Genomic DNA, 14,234 nt, shown 5'->3' on the forward strand with positions numbered 1-14,234 from the left:
AGGGGGCGCTGTTCCTGTGTATTCCTGGAGGGGCGCTGTTCCTGTCTATTCCTGGCGGGGGCGCTGTTCCTGTGTATTCCTGGAGGGGGCGCTGTTCCTGTGTATTCCTAGAGGGGGTGCTGTTCCTATGTATTCCTGGAGGGGGCGCTGTTCCTGTGTATTCCTCGAGGGGGCACTGTTCCTGTGTATTCCTGGAGGGGGTGCTGTTCCTGTGTATTCCTGGAGGGGGCACTGTTCCTGTGTATTCCTGGAGGGGGCGCTGTTCCTGTGTATCCCTGGAGGGGGTGCTGTTCCTGTGTATTCCTGGAGGGGGCGCTGTTCCTGTGTATTCCTGGAGGGGGCGCTGTTCCTGTGTATTCCTGGAGGGGGCGCTGTTCCTGTGCATTCCTGGAGGGGGCGCTGTTCCTGTGCATTCCTGGAGGGGGTGCTGTTCCTGTGTATTCCTGGAGGGGGCGCTGTTCCTGTGTATTCCTGGAGGGGGCGCGGTTCCTGGGTATTCCTGGAGGGGGCACTGTTCCTGTGTATTCCTGGAGGGGGCGCTGTTCCTGTGTATTCCTAGAGGGGGTGCTGTTCCTGTGTATTCCTGGAGGGGGCGCTGTTTCTGTATATTCCTGGAGGGGGCGCTGTTCCTGTGTATTCCTGGAGGGGGCGCTGTTCCTGTGTATTCCTAGAGGGGGGCGCTGTTCCTGTGCATTCCTGGAGGGGGCGCTGTTCCTGTGCATTCCTGGAGGGGGCGCTGTTCCTGTGTATTCCTGGAGGGGGCGCTGTTCCTGGCTATAGTGGATAGACTGGAGAAGCTGGGCTTGTTCTCCTTGGAGCAGAGAAGATTGAGAGGAGATTTGATCGAAGTGTTCAAAATCATGAGGGGTCTGGACAGAGTAGATAGAGAGAAACTGTTCCCATTGGCAGAAGGGTTGAGAACCAGAGGACACAGATTTAAGGTGATTGGCAAAAGAACCAAAGGCTACGTAAGAAAAAACTTTTTTATGCAGCGAGTGGTTAAGACCTGGAATTCACTGCCTGGTGGAGGCAGACTCAATCATGGCTTTCAAAACGGAGTTGGATAAGTATCTTAAAGAAAATAGAATTGCAGGGCTACAGGGAAAGGGCAGGGAAGTGGGACTAGCTGATTTTTTAAAATTCGTTTATGGGATGTGGGCGTCGCTGGCAAGGCCGGCATTTATTGCCCATCCCTAGTTGCCCTCGAGAAGGTGGTGGTGAGCCGCCTTCTTGAACCGCTGCAGTCCGTGTGGTGAAGGTACTCCCACAGCGCTGTTCGGGAGGGAGTTCCAGGATCTTGCCCCAGCGACAATGAAGGAACGGTGATATACTTCTAAGTCAGGATGGTGTGTGACTCGGAGGGGAACTTGGAGGTGGTGGTGTTCCCATGCGCCTGCTGCCCTTGTCCTTCTAGGTGGAAGAGGTCGCGGGTTTGGGAGGTGCTGCCGAAGAAGCCTTGGTGAGTTGCTGCAGTGCATCTTATAGATGGTACACACTGCAGCCACGGTGCGCCGGTGGTGGAGGGAGTGAATGTTTAAGGTGGTGGATGGGGAGTCAATCAAGCGGGCTGCTTTGTCCTGGATGGTGTCGAGCTTCTTGAGTGTTGTTGGAGCTACACTCATCCAGGCAAGTGGAGAGTTTCCACCACACTCCTTACTTGTGCCTTGTAGATGGTGGAAAGGTTTTGGGGAGTCAGGAGGTGAGACACTCACTGCAGAATACCCAGCCTCTGACCTGCTCTTGTTGCCACAGTATTTATGTGGCTGGTCCAGTTAAGTTTCTGGTTAATGGTAACCCCCAGGATGTTGATGGTGGGGGATTCGGCGATGGTAATACCATTGAATGTGAAGGGGAGGTGGTTAGACTCTCGCTTGTTGGAGATAGTCATTGTCTGGCACTTCTGTGGCGCGAATGTTACCTGCCACTTATCAGCCCAAGCCTGAACATCGTCCAGGTCTTGTTGCATGCAGGCATGGACTGCTTCATTATCTGAGGAGTTGTGAATGGCACTGAACACTGTGCAGTCATCAGCGAACATCCCCATTTGTGACCTTATGTTGGAGAGAAGGTCATTGATGAAGCAGCTGAAGATGGTTGGGCCCAGCACGTCAGTGCAAAAGACAAGGCTGAAGCATTTGCAACCAGCTTCAGCCAGAAGTGCCGAGTGGATGATCCATATCGGCCTACTTCCGAGATCCCCACCATCACAGAAGCCAGTCTTCAGCCAATTCGATTCATTCCACGTGATATCAAGAAACGGCTGAGCGCACTGAATACAGCAAAGGCTATGGGCCCCGACAACATCCCGGCTGTCGTGCTGAAGACTTGTGCTCCAGAACTAGCCGCGCCTCTAGCCAAGCTGTTCCAGTACAGCTACAACACTGGCATCTATCCGACAATGTGGAAAACTGCCCAGGTATGTCCTGTCCACAAAAAGCAGGACAAATCCAACCCGGCCAATTACCGCCCCATCAGTCTACGCTCAATCATCAGCAAAGTGATGGAAGGTGTCATCGACAGTGCTATCAAGCGGCACTTACTCACCAATAACCTGCTCACTGATGCCCAGTTTGGGTTCTGCCAGGACCACTCGGCTCCAGACCTCATTACAGCCTTGGTCCAAACATGGACAAAGGAGCTGAATTCCAGAGGTGAGGTGAGAGTGACTGCCCTTGATATCAAGGCAGCATTTGACCGAGTGTGGCATCAAGGAGCCCTAGTAAAACTGAAGTCAATGGGAATCAGGGGGAAAACACTCCATTGGCTGGATTCATACCTAGCACAAAGGAAGATGGTTGTGGTGATTGAAGGTCAATCATCACAGCACCAGGACATCGTTGCAGGAGTTCCTCAGGGCAGTGTCCTAGGCCCAACCATCTTCAGCTGCTTCATCAATGAACTTCCCTCCAACATAAGGTCAGAAATGGGGATGTTCGCTGATGACTGCACAGTGTTCAGCGCCATTCACAACTCCTCAGATAATGAAGCAGTCCATGCCCGCATGCAACAAGACCTGGACGACATTCAGGCTTGGGCTGATAAGTGGCAGGTAAGATTTACGCCACAGAAGTGCCAGGCAATGACTATCTCCAACAAGCGAGAGTCTAATCACCTTCCCTTGACATTCAACGACATTACCATCGCTGAATCCCCCACCATCAACATCCTGGGGGGTTCACCATTGACCAGAAACTTAACTGAACCAGCCACATAAATACTGTGGCAACAAGAGCAGGTCAGAGGCTGGGTATTCTGCGGCATTTATTGCCCGTCCCTAATTGCCCTCGAGAAGGTGGTGGTGAGCCGTCTTCTTGAACCGCTGCAGTCCGTGTGGTGAAGGTGCTCCCACAGTGCTGTTAGGGAGGGAGTTCCAGGATTTTGACCCAGCGACGATGAAGGAATGGCCGATATATTTCCAAGTCAGGATGTGACTTGGAGGTGAACTTGGAGGTGGTGGTGTTCCCATGCGCCTGCTGCCCTTGTCCTTCTAGGTGGAAGAGGTCGCGGGTTTGCGAGGTGCTGCCGAAGAAGCCTTGGCGAGTTGCTGCAGTGCATCTTGTAGATGGTACACACTGCAGCCACAGTACGCCGGTGGCGGAGGGAGTGAATGTTTAAGGTGGTGGATGGGGTGCCAATCAAGTGGCTGCTTTGTCTGGATGGTGTCGAGCTTCTTGAGTGTTGTTAGAGCTGCACTCATCCAGGCAAGTGGAGAGTATTCCATCACACTCCTTACTTGTGCCTTGTAGATGGTGGAAAGGCACTGGGGAGTCAGGAGGTGAGACACTCGCCGCAGAATACCCAGCCTCTGACCTGCTCTTGTTGCCACAGTATTTATGTGGCTGGTCCAGTTAAGTTTCTGGTCAATGGTGACCCCCCCAGGATGTTGATGGTGGGGGATTCGGTGATGGTAATGCTGTTGAATATCAAGGGGCAGTGGTTAGACTCTCGCTTGCTAGTGTCTATTTCCCCAGGGTGCGCTGTTCCTGTCTATTCATGGCGGGGGTGCTGTTTCAGTCTATTCCTCAAGGAGGCACTGATCCTGTCTATTCCCAAGTAGAGTAGGCCGTAGAGGCCAATTCATTAAATATATTCAAGAAGGAGTTGGATATATTTCTTAAGGCTAAAGGGATCAAGGGATATGGGGAGAAAGCAGGGACAGGGTACTGAATTTGGGTGATCAGCCATGATCTCATTGAATGGCGGAGCAGGCTTGAGGGGCCGAATGGCCTACTCCTGCTCCTATCTTCTATGTTTCTATGTTTCAAGGAAGGTGTTCCTATCTTTTCACCAGTGGGCGCCATACCTGTGTATTCCTGTAGGGAGCGGTGTTCCTGTCTATTCCTCTGGGTGGGTGTTCCTTTCTGTTCCCCAGGGGGCGCTGTTCCTGTCTATTCCTCAGGGGGCGCTGTTCCTGTGTGTTCCTGCCTATCCACAGGGGGTGCTGTTACTGTCTATTTCGGAGGGAGCGCTGTTCCTAAGATTCTTTGGCCTAGAAATTCGGTGGGCTGCACCACCAGTTAGCGCCCAAAAAGTGCACTTCGTGGGTTTAGCGCCACTGGCCACGCCTCCCGCGAAATTTAGCAGGGCGCTAATGGCGGCGTTAGCCGTTCAGCGGGGCCTACCTGCGGCGGTAGTGGCGCTAATTAAAGGGGAGGTGCGGGGCGGCCATTTTTCTTGCTGGCCGCCTGCCAGCACCTCCTCGCGCCGCCGTCCCTGGCCTCCTGAGCCACCCCCCGGGCAGTGCCGGCTGTGTCCCAAGAGTCCGGCACTTCTCCTCAGTGCCGGGCTCTTTTGCCGGCACTCGCGATCTCCGATCGCGCTGGTGCAGGCCCCTCCCCTTTAAGAAGGGGAGGAAGGCCTGCAGTACCGCAGCACGCCGTGCCGCAGCGTGTGGCACTGCGGCATGTTGCGCTGCGATATTCAGTTGCAGCACCCCAAGAGGGATGCGGGGCGCCTCGAGCAGCGCCCTGCTTCCGTTTGGGGCGCTGAAACTGAATATCGGGCTGGCACAAGCGGCTCCGTCCGGAGCGGTAATTCCGGCACCCAGGCGAGCTTGGTGCCCCACCGAATTTCTAGGCCTTTGTCTCTAAGACTGAGACCATCTGATCAGCTGCCTCTGCCACGTCCCTTCTTTCCCCTTATCTATGGGACCAAACTTCCTCTAAGGTTCCCCCCTGCCCTAGCCCTGAACTCAAATCTTTCTCCAGTTTCTCTCCAATCTCCCCTCATGATCTCTCTGCACTCATCTTGTCTATGAGACCCACCTCCTGCTCCCTCGACCCTATTCCCACCAAACTGCTGACCACCCAACTTCCTTTTCTGGCACCCATGTTAGCTGATATTGTTAACGGTTCTCTCTCCTCAGGTACTGTCCCCCTCTCCCTCAAATCTGCCGTCATCACCCCTCTGCTTAAAAAAACAAACCTTGATCCCTCCGTCCTTGCAAACTACCACCCCATCTCCAACCTCTCTTTCCTTTCCAAAGTCCTTGAATGTGTTGTCACCTCCCAAATCCATGCCCATCTTTCCTGCAATTCCATGTTTGAATCCCTCCAATCACGTTTCCACCCTTGACACAGTACCGAAACGGCTTTCCTCAAAGTCACAAATGACATCCTTTGTGACTGTGACAAAGGTAAACTATCCCTCCTCGTCCTTCTTGACTTGTCTGCAGCCTTTGACACGGTTGACCACTCCATCCTTCTCCAACGCCTCTCCACTGTCGTCCAGCTGGGTGGGACTGCACTCGCCTGGTTCCATTCTTATCTATCTAATCGTAGCCAGAGAATCACCTGCAACGGCTTCTCTTCCCGCTCCCGCATCGTTACCTCTGGTGTCCCCCAAGGATCTATCCTTGGCCCCTCCTATTTCTCATCTACATGTTGCCCCTCGGCGACATCATCCGAAAACACAGCGTCAGTTTCCACATGTACGCTGACGACACCCAGCTCTACCTCACTACCACTTCTCTCGACCCCGCCACAGTGTCTAAATTGTCAGACTGCTTGTCCGACATACAGTTCTGGATGAGCAGAATTTTTCTCCAATTAAATATTGGGAAGACTGAAGCCATTGTTTTCAGTCCCTGCCACAAACTCCGTTCCCGAGCCACTGACTCCATCCCTCTCCCTAACATCTGTCTGAGGCTGAACCACACTGTTCACAACCTTGGTGTCATATTTGACCCTGAAATGAGCTTCCGACCACATATCCGCAGCATAACTAAGACCGCCTATTTCCACCTCCGTAACATCGCCCGTCTCTGCCCCGCCTCAGCTCATCCGCTGCTGAAACCCTCATCCATGCCTTTGTTACCTCTAGACTTGACTATTCCAACACACTCCTGGCTGGCCTCCCACATTCCAGGGGGCACTGTTCCTCTCTATTCATGGAGGGGCGCTGTTCCTGTCTATTGCCCAGGTGGCGCTGTTCCTGTCTATTCATGGAGGGGGCATTATTCCTCTCTATTCATGGAGGGGCGCTGTTCCTGTCTATTGCCCAGGGGGCGCTGTTCCTATCTATTCCCCAGGGGGCACTGTTCCTCTCTATTCATGGAGGGGCGCTGTTCCTGTCTATTGCCCAGGTGGCGCTGTTCCTGTCTATTCATGGAGGGGGCATTATTCCTCTCTATTCATGGAGGGGCGCTGTTCCTGTCTATTCCCCAGGGGGCGCTGTTCCTGTCTATTCCCCAGGGGGCGCTGTTCCTGTCTATTCCCCAGGGGGCGCTGTTCCTGTTTATTCACCAGGGGGCGCTGTTCCTGTCTATTCACCAGGGGGCGCTGTTCCTGTCTATTCACCAGGGGGCGCTGTTCCTGTCTATTCCCCAGGGGGCGCTGTTCCTGTCTATTCCCCAGGGGGCGCTGTTCCTGCCTATTCCCCAGGGGGCGCTGTTCCTGTCTATTCCTGTAGTGGGTGCTGTTCCGGTCTGATCCTGGAGGGGGCGCTGTTCCAGTTTCGGGGACGTAACCTGCGTCCTTTACGTGCTGCGTGATGACGTATGTGGGATTGCAAATGGCGGAGCTGCGGCGGTGAGTGACTGAGGGGGGAGGGGGAGAATTCCAGTCCCTGATCCCTGATCCCAGTCCCTGATCCCAGACCCTGGTTCCTGGTCCCTGATCCCTGTCCCTGATCCCAGACCCTGATCCCTGTTCCCAGACCCTGATCCCAGTCCCCGATCCCAGACCCTGATCCCAGTCCCTGATCCCTGATCCCAGTCACTGATCCCTGATCCCAGTCCCTGATCCCAGACCCTGATCCCAGTCCCTGATCGCAGTCCCTGATCCCAGACCCTGATCCCAGTCCCTGATCCCAGACCCTGATCCCAGTCACTGATCCCAGACCCTGATCCCAGTCCCTGATCCCAGTCCCTGATCCCAGACCCTGATCCCAGTCCCTGATCCCAGACCCTGATCCCAGTCCCTGATCCCAGACCCTGATCCCAGTCACTGATCCCAGACCCTGATCCCAGTCCCTGATCCCAGACCCTGATCCCAGTCCCTGATCCCTGACCAAAATGGGTTTCTCTTGCTCAGGCTCTGTGATCTTGTTTGAACAGTAACTGTACTATTGCAGTGTCTGGGGTGTTCTGTGCCCACATCGTGTTTGTGTTCCCGTGCTGTGTGCTTTCTGTAACAGAGAGGAGTTTGTCTCACTGCTGTGGTTGGGAAGTTAGTGAAGTGTAACAGTGATTGTGTGTACATTTCATACCGTGTCATTGGACAGGAGGAGGCCCTTCAGCCCCTCGAGCATGTTCCGCCGTTCAATGAGATCACGGCTGATCTGTATCTTAACTTCTGTGAAAAGGATCGGAAGATTCTATCCTTTTCACTTAGATTGTGTCTGGAGAAAGAAAGAACTTCGTAATTATTCTTCTCCATATTGCATCCTCAGGACGTCAATCAGCAGATTGCTTTTGAGGTGCTGTTCGGTTGCAAACGAGGCGGCCAGCTCTTGCCAACAAACAGCATGTGTCCCAGAAGAAGTACTTTTGAAGTGTAGTCACTGCATACAGCACCTTTCACCACCTCAGGATGTCCCAAAGCGCTTTACAGCCATTGAAGTACTTTTTGAAGTGCAGTCACTGTTGTAATGTAGGAAATGCAGCCGCCAATTTGCGCACAGCAAGCTCCCACAAACAGCAATGTGATAAATGACCAGATAATCTGTTTAGTGATGTTGATTGAGGGATAAATATTGGCCCCAGGACACCGGGGAGATCTCCCCCTGCTCTTCTTTGAAATAGTGGGTGAGGGATCTTTTATGTCCACCTGAGAGGGCAGACGGGGCCTCGGTTTAACGTCTTAACCAAAAGACGGCACTTCTGACAATGCAGCACTCCCTCAGTACTGCCCCTCCGACAGTGCGGCGCTCCCTCAGTACTGCCCCTCTGACAATGCAGCACTCCCTCAGTACTGCCCCTCTGACAGTGCGGCGCTCCCTCAGTACTGCCCCTCTGACAATGCAGCACTCCCTCAGTACTGCCCCTCCGACAGTGTGGCGCTCCTTCAGTACTGCCCCTCCGACAGTGCAGCACTCCCTCAGTACTGCCCCTCTGACAATGCAGCACTCCCTCAGTACTGCCCCTCCGACAGTGCAGCACTCCCTCAGTACTGCCCCTCCGACGGTGCAGCGCTCCCTCAGTACTGCCCCTCCGACAGTGCAGCGCTCCCTCAGTACTGACCCTCTGACAGTGCAGCACGCCCTCAGTACTGCCCCTCCGACAGTGTGGCGCTCCTTCAGTACTGCCCCTCCGACGGTGCAGTGCTCCCTCAGTACTGCCCCTCCGACAGTGCAGCACTCCCTCAGCACGGCACTGGAGTATTAGCCTGGATTTTGTGCTCAAGTCTCTGGAGTGGGACTTGCAGGTAGGTTACAGCTCAACTATCTGCTTGCCTCAGCAAAGCTGTGCCTGAATGTGCAGAGAGTTACTGCTGTACCTGTCCCTGGCCCATTGTTCAGTTCACCGAGCTGCCTCTCAGTGCCTGCAGGGGATTGGTGTGTCAAGACAGGCCCTGGGGTGGGATTTGAGACAGAGGTGAAATGCAGGTTGTGTAGAGAATGTGGTCAGTGCTTCAGACTGTTTATCAGATGTCTCCAAATTTTAAAGAGGTATTTTCAATCCTGCTCCCCAAGATTGGTTTGTGATTTCTGGCTGGCGTATGTGTGGAGAGAGGGAGGGGGGGTCTGGATTAGAGAGGGAGTTTCTTAGGCAGTCCCTCGGAACCGAGGATGACTTGCTTCCACATTAAAAATGAGTTCTCAGGTGACTGATGAGTCCAATGTGGGACCTACAGTCTCTGTCACAGGTGGGGCAGACGGTGGTTGAAGGGGCGGGTGGGTGGGGTGCTTGGGTTGACGTGTGCTCCTTCCGCTGCCTGCGCTTGGCTTCCGCTTGCTCCCGGCGAAGAGACTCGAGGTGTTCGGCGCCTTCCCGGATGCTTCTCCTCCACTTTGTGCGGTCTTGGGCCAGGGATTCCCAGGTGTCAGTGGGGATGTTGCACTTTTTCAAGGAGGCTTTGAGGGTGTCCTTGAAGCGTTTCCTCTGCCCACCTGGGGCTCTCTTGCCGTGCCGGAGCTCCGAGTAGAGCGCTTGTTTTGGGAGTCTCGTATCGGGCATGCTGACAATGTGACCCGTCCATCGGAGCTGAGCGAGCGTGGTCAAAGCTTCGATGCTGGGGATGTTGGCCTGAGCGAGAACACTGACATTGGTGCGCCTATCCTGATAATAATAATAATAATAATCAACTTTATTGTCATTGTTAGTGCACAAGTGCAGTACAACGAAATGTAGGCTTGCGGCTCCCGAGAGTGTACATTTAGATTATGGATTTGCAGGATCTTGCGGAGGCAGCATTGGTGGTACCTCTCCAGTGCTTTGAGGTGCCTGCTGTACATGGTCCATGTCTCTGAGGCATACAGCAGAGCGGGTATCACTGCTGCTCTGTAGACCATGAGCATAGTGCCGGGTTTGAGGTCCTGGTCTTCAAACACTCTCTTCCTCAGGCGACCGAAGGCTGCACTGGCACACTGAAGGCACTGTTGGACTTCGTCATCGACGTCTGCCCTTGTTGACAATAGGCTCCCGAGGTATGGAAAGTGGTCCACGTTGTCCAAGGCCTTGTCGTGGATTTTGATAATCGGGGGGCAGTACTGTGTGGCGGGGGCAGGTTGGTAGAGGACCTTTGTCTTACGGATGTTTAGTGTAAGGCCCATGCTCTCGTACGCTTCGGTGAAGGTGTTGACGATGGTTTGGAGTTCGACCTCCGAGTGAGCGCAGACGCAAGCATCATCTGCATACTGTAATTCGACGACAGAGGATGGGACAACCTTGGATCTGGACTGGAGGCGACGGAGGTTGAACAGCGGTCACAGCGTTCACTGCAGTTAATCGACTGTGTTACACAGGGGTGACCGAGTTGAAAGTATATTAAATCTGGGGAGAAACCTTTTCCCCATTCATTAGATTAAATGGGCGAAGTGGAGTCTGCGATACAGTGATTGTGCAGAACCTGCCGAAGGAGAATTCTCTCTATCGATGCAGTGCCTCAGGACTTGCTCCTTTAACCTGAGAAGCCACAGTGAAGGAACCAGAGCAGGCATCGACCCGGGGACCTTCCTTCCTGTCACCACATGGGGTGTTTACGCACTGAGTAACTTGGCACCTCAAGCCCCACTCCAGAGACTTGAGCACAAAAATCCAGGCCGACACTCCAGTGCAGTACTGAGGGAGCGCCGCACTGTCGGAGGGGCAGTACTGAGGGAGCACTGCACTGTCGGAGGGGCAGTACTGAGGCAGTGCCACACTGTTGGAGGGGCAGTACTGAGGGAGCACTGCACTGTCGGAGGGGCAGTACTGAGGGAGCGCCGCACTGTCGGAGGGGCAGTACTGAGGGAGTGGTGCACCATCGGAGGGGCAGTACTGAGGAAGCGCTGCACTGTCGGAGGTGCAGTACTGAGGGAGCGCCGCACTGTTAGAGGGGCAGTACTGAGGGAGTACTGCACTGTCGGAGGGGCAGTAATGAGGAAGCACTGCACTGTCGGAGGTGCAGTACTGAGGGGGTGCTGCACTGTCGGAGGGGCAGTACTGAGGGAGCACTGCACTGTCGGAGGGGCAGTAATGAGGCAGTGCTGCACTGTCAGAAGGGCAGTACTGAGGGAGCAAGGGCAGTACTGAGGGAGCTCCGCACTGTCGGAGGGGCAGTACTGAGGGAGCGCCGCATTGTCGGAAGGGCAGTACTGAGGGAGCACTGCACTGTCGGAGGGGCAGTACTGAGGGAGCACTGCACTGTCGGAGGGGCAGTACTGAGGGACCGCCGCACTGTCGGAGGGGCAGTACTGAGGGAGTGGTGCACCGTCGTAGGGGCAGTACTGAGGAAGCGCTGCACTGTCGGAGGTGCAGTACTGAGGGAGTGCCGCACTGTTAGAGGGGCAGTACTGAGGGAGTACTGCACTGTCGGAGGGGCAGTAATGAGGAAGCACTGCACTGTCGGAGGTGCAGTACTGAGGGAGCACTGCACTGTCGGAGGGGCAGTACTGAGGCAGTGCTGCACTGTCAGAAGGGCAGTACTGAGGGGAGCAAGGGCAGTACTGAGGGAGCTCCGCACTGTCGGAGGGGCAGCACTGAGGGAGCGCCGCACTGTCAGAGGTGCCGTCTTTCAGATGAGACGTTAAACCGAGGCCCCGTCTGCTCTCTCAGGTGGATGTAAAAGATCCCATGGCACTATCTCGAAGAAGAGCAGGGGAGTTCTCCCCGGTGTCCTAGGGCCAATATTTATCCCTCAACCAACATCACTAAAACAGATGATCTGGTCATTTTCACATTGCTGTTTGTGGGAGCTTGCTGTGCGCAAATTGGCTGCCGCCTTTCCTACATTACGACAGTGACTCCACTTCAAAAAGTACTTCATTGGCTGTAAAGTGCTTTGAGGCGTCTGGTGGTCGTGAAAGGCGCTATAGAAATGCAAGTTTTTTTTTCCTTTAGAGATTTGTTTATATATAATTTGCACAAGCTTAACTTCTTCAAAAGTCTAAAATTGCACCGTAATGTAGGGAGCAGCGAGTGAGTGACTGGGACAGCGATGCATTGTATTGTAATCTAGCGACTCAAACCTTGGTTAGACCACACTTGGAGCACTGTGGACAGTTCCGGTCTCCAGATTATAAACAGGATAGAGAGGCACTGGAGACGGTGCAGAGAAGATTTACAAGGACGATACCAGAACTGAGATGTTACACATATCAGGAAAGGATGAACAGGCTGGGGCTCAAAAGAGAAGGCTGAGGGGCGACCTAATAGAGGTCTTTAAGATTATGAAAGAGAGAATGTTTCCACTTGTGGGGAAGAGCAAACTCGAGGCCATCAATATAAGATAGTCACCAAGAAATCCAATAGGGAATTCAGAAGAAACTTCTTTACCCAGAGAGTGGTGAGAATGTGGAACTCGCTGCCACAGGGAGTGGTTGAGGTGAATAGTATCGATGCATTTAAGGGGAGGCTGGACAAGCATCTGAGGGAGAAGGGAATCGAGGGTTACGCTGATAGATTTAGATGAGGAAAGACGGGAGGAGGCTCGAGTGGAGCATAAACGCCGGCATGGACTGGTTGGGCCAAATGGCCTGTTTCTGTATCGTATATCCTATGTAATCCTGAGTTGTCTGCAGATCTTCCCTGCAGACATGTCTGCAGCTGTCTGTGGGTTACCTCACAATGTTGCCCTACCCTGTGCCTCACCCATACGGTGTTTAATCATCCTGTGTCTCTGAGCTCCTGGCCATGGCCTGGTGCTGGCTGGCTTTTCTTGTTGCCCGTGTGGTGTTGCAGGGACTGGACGCAATGTTGGGGGCGCTGGGTTGCTGCAAGGGGCCGAGGGCAGTCAGTTGATCGGTGGGGCCAAGGGCTGTTTCCAACTGTAAACATTTCCGATTCCACAGGAGCGCAGGTTGTTGGAGTGTCTGATTACAGGACAGCCAATCACCTTCCATCCTCCCCTCTTGTAGGTGAGCAATTAAAGACACACACCCACAGTCTGGCTGCTCCAGAGCGACTGTTCTATAAAACTCAGCTCGATCTTAACTCGACGCAGTCCGAGGGAATAAAGCTCCCGTACCTGGGGAGGTTCACGCACCACAACCCTGGGCAAGAAACTAAAGGAAGCAACTTGGAAAGGTAATTCCTCCCCCTCTCTCTCTGTCTGTGTGTGTGTCTCTCTCTCTCTCTCTCTGTGTCTCTCACTCTCGCTTTCTCTTTCAATCTGTCTCTCTGTATTTCTCTCTCTCCGTCTCCTCCCACCCCATCCTAGCCAGAGGGCACCAGTCGGCTCCCCCGGTTAATTGGAAGCTGAGATGTGTCTGTGTGGCGTTGTGCTACTGCACGGAGTGTTTCCCCAGTGTATTCCTGCTCCCTCTCCGAGACCTTGGCAGGAAAGTGCAGTGCAAAGTGTGGCAGGGAGGGGAGTGGCTGTATTACTCAGACATTCCCAGTTAATGATAGAAATACAGGAAATGTGTTTAATCCAGAAATACTCATTGCACCAGTACAGGAACAGGAGGATCCCTGACGGACCCTCGGTCAGTGCTGAGGGAGTGGACATCAGCACCAAGCAGAGGTAGAGTTGTTTTTTGCTGCTAGATTTATTCAATTTAATTTCACATTCCGTGGTGGGGTTTTAACTTACGATCTCTGTGTTGTTAGTTCAGCTCCACAACCACTAGGCTGTTGTACCCAGTGAAAAGGCACTAACTGCGATGAGGCAGGGTCACTGCAATTAGCCTCAGTGCCCCGGGGAGAATGGGGGTTAAAAAAATCAGCCGGGTTCGTTCCTTTCGTGTTCGTAATCCGGCAACCTTTGATGGAAAGTATACACATCAGGGAAGTACAGGATCGAGCTGGGCTGTGATGTCCCCTGCTGGAGCAGGGAGAGGAGTAAAAAGGGGGACCCGTACCCCAGTGAGAGTCAGCACCTTCAGGAGAGGAAGGGACCCGTACCCCAGTGAGAGTCAGCACCTTCAGGAGAGGAGGGGACCCGTACCCCAGTGAGAGTCAGCACCTTCAGGAGAGGAGGGGACCCGTACCCCAGTGAGAGTCAGCACCTTCAGGAGAGGAGGGGACCCGTACCCCAGTGAGAGTCAGCACCTTCAGGAGAGGAGGGGACCCGTACCCCAGTGAGAGTCAGCACCTTCAGGAGAGGAGGGGACCCGTACCCCAGTGAGAGTCAGCACCTTCAGGAGAGGAGGGG

General features: G+C 53.9%; 1 protein-coding gene across 2 annotated transcripts in view; it reads left to right on the top strand.

Moving 5' to 3' along the window:
* Window positions 1-6,953: 6,953 nt before the first annotated feature.
* fhip1b (FHF complex subunit HOOK interacting protein 1B) overlaps window positions 6,954-14,234 on the top strand; it is a 335,260-nt gene continuing 327,979 nt past the window's right edge. The window contains exon 1 of one of the 2 annotated variants that reach the window (XM_085999838.1): window positions 6,954-7,028. The gene's annotated coding sequence lies outside the window, so the exon portion shown is untranslated. Of the gene's footprint in view, window positions 7,029-13,042; window positions 13,166-14,234 lie in introns of those variants that run through there. The other variant, XM_085999839.1, reaches the window with a different exon arrangement.

This window comes from Somniosus microcephalus, chromosome 10 (assembly GCF_052327205.1).
Source record: "Somniosus microcephalus isolate GS21.2 chromosome 10, FLI_Smic_1.0, whole genome shotgun sequence".
Lineage (NCBI taxonomy): Eukaryota > Metazoa > Chordata > Chondrichthyes > Squaliformes > Somniosidae > Somniosus > Somniosus microcephalus.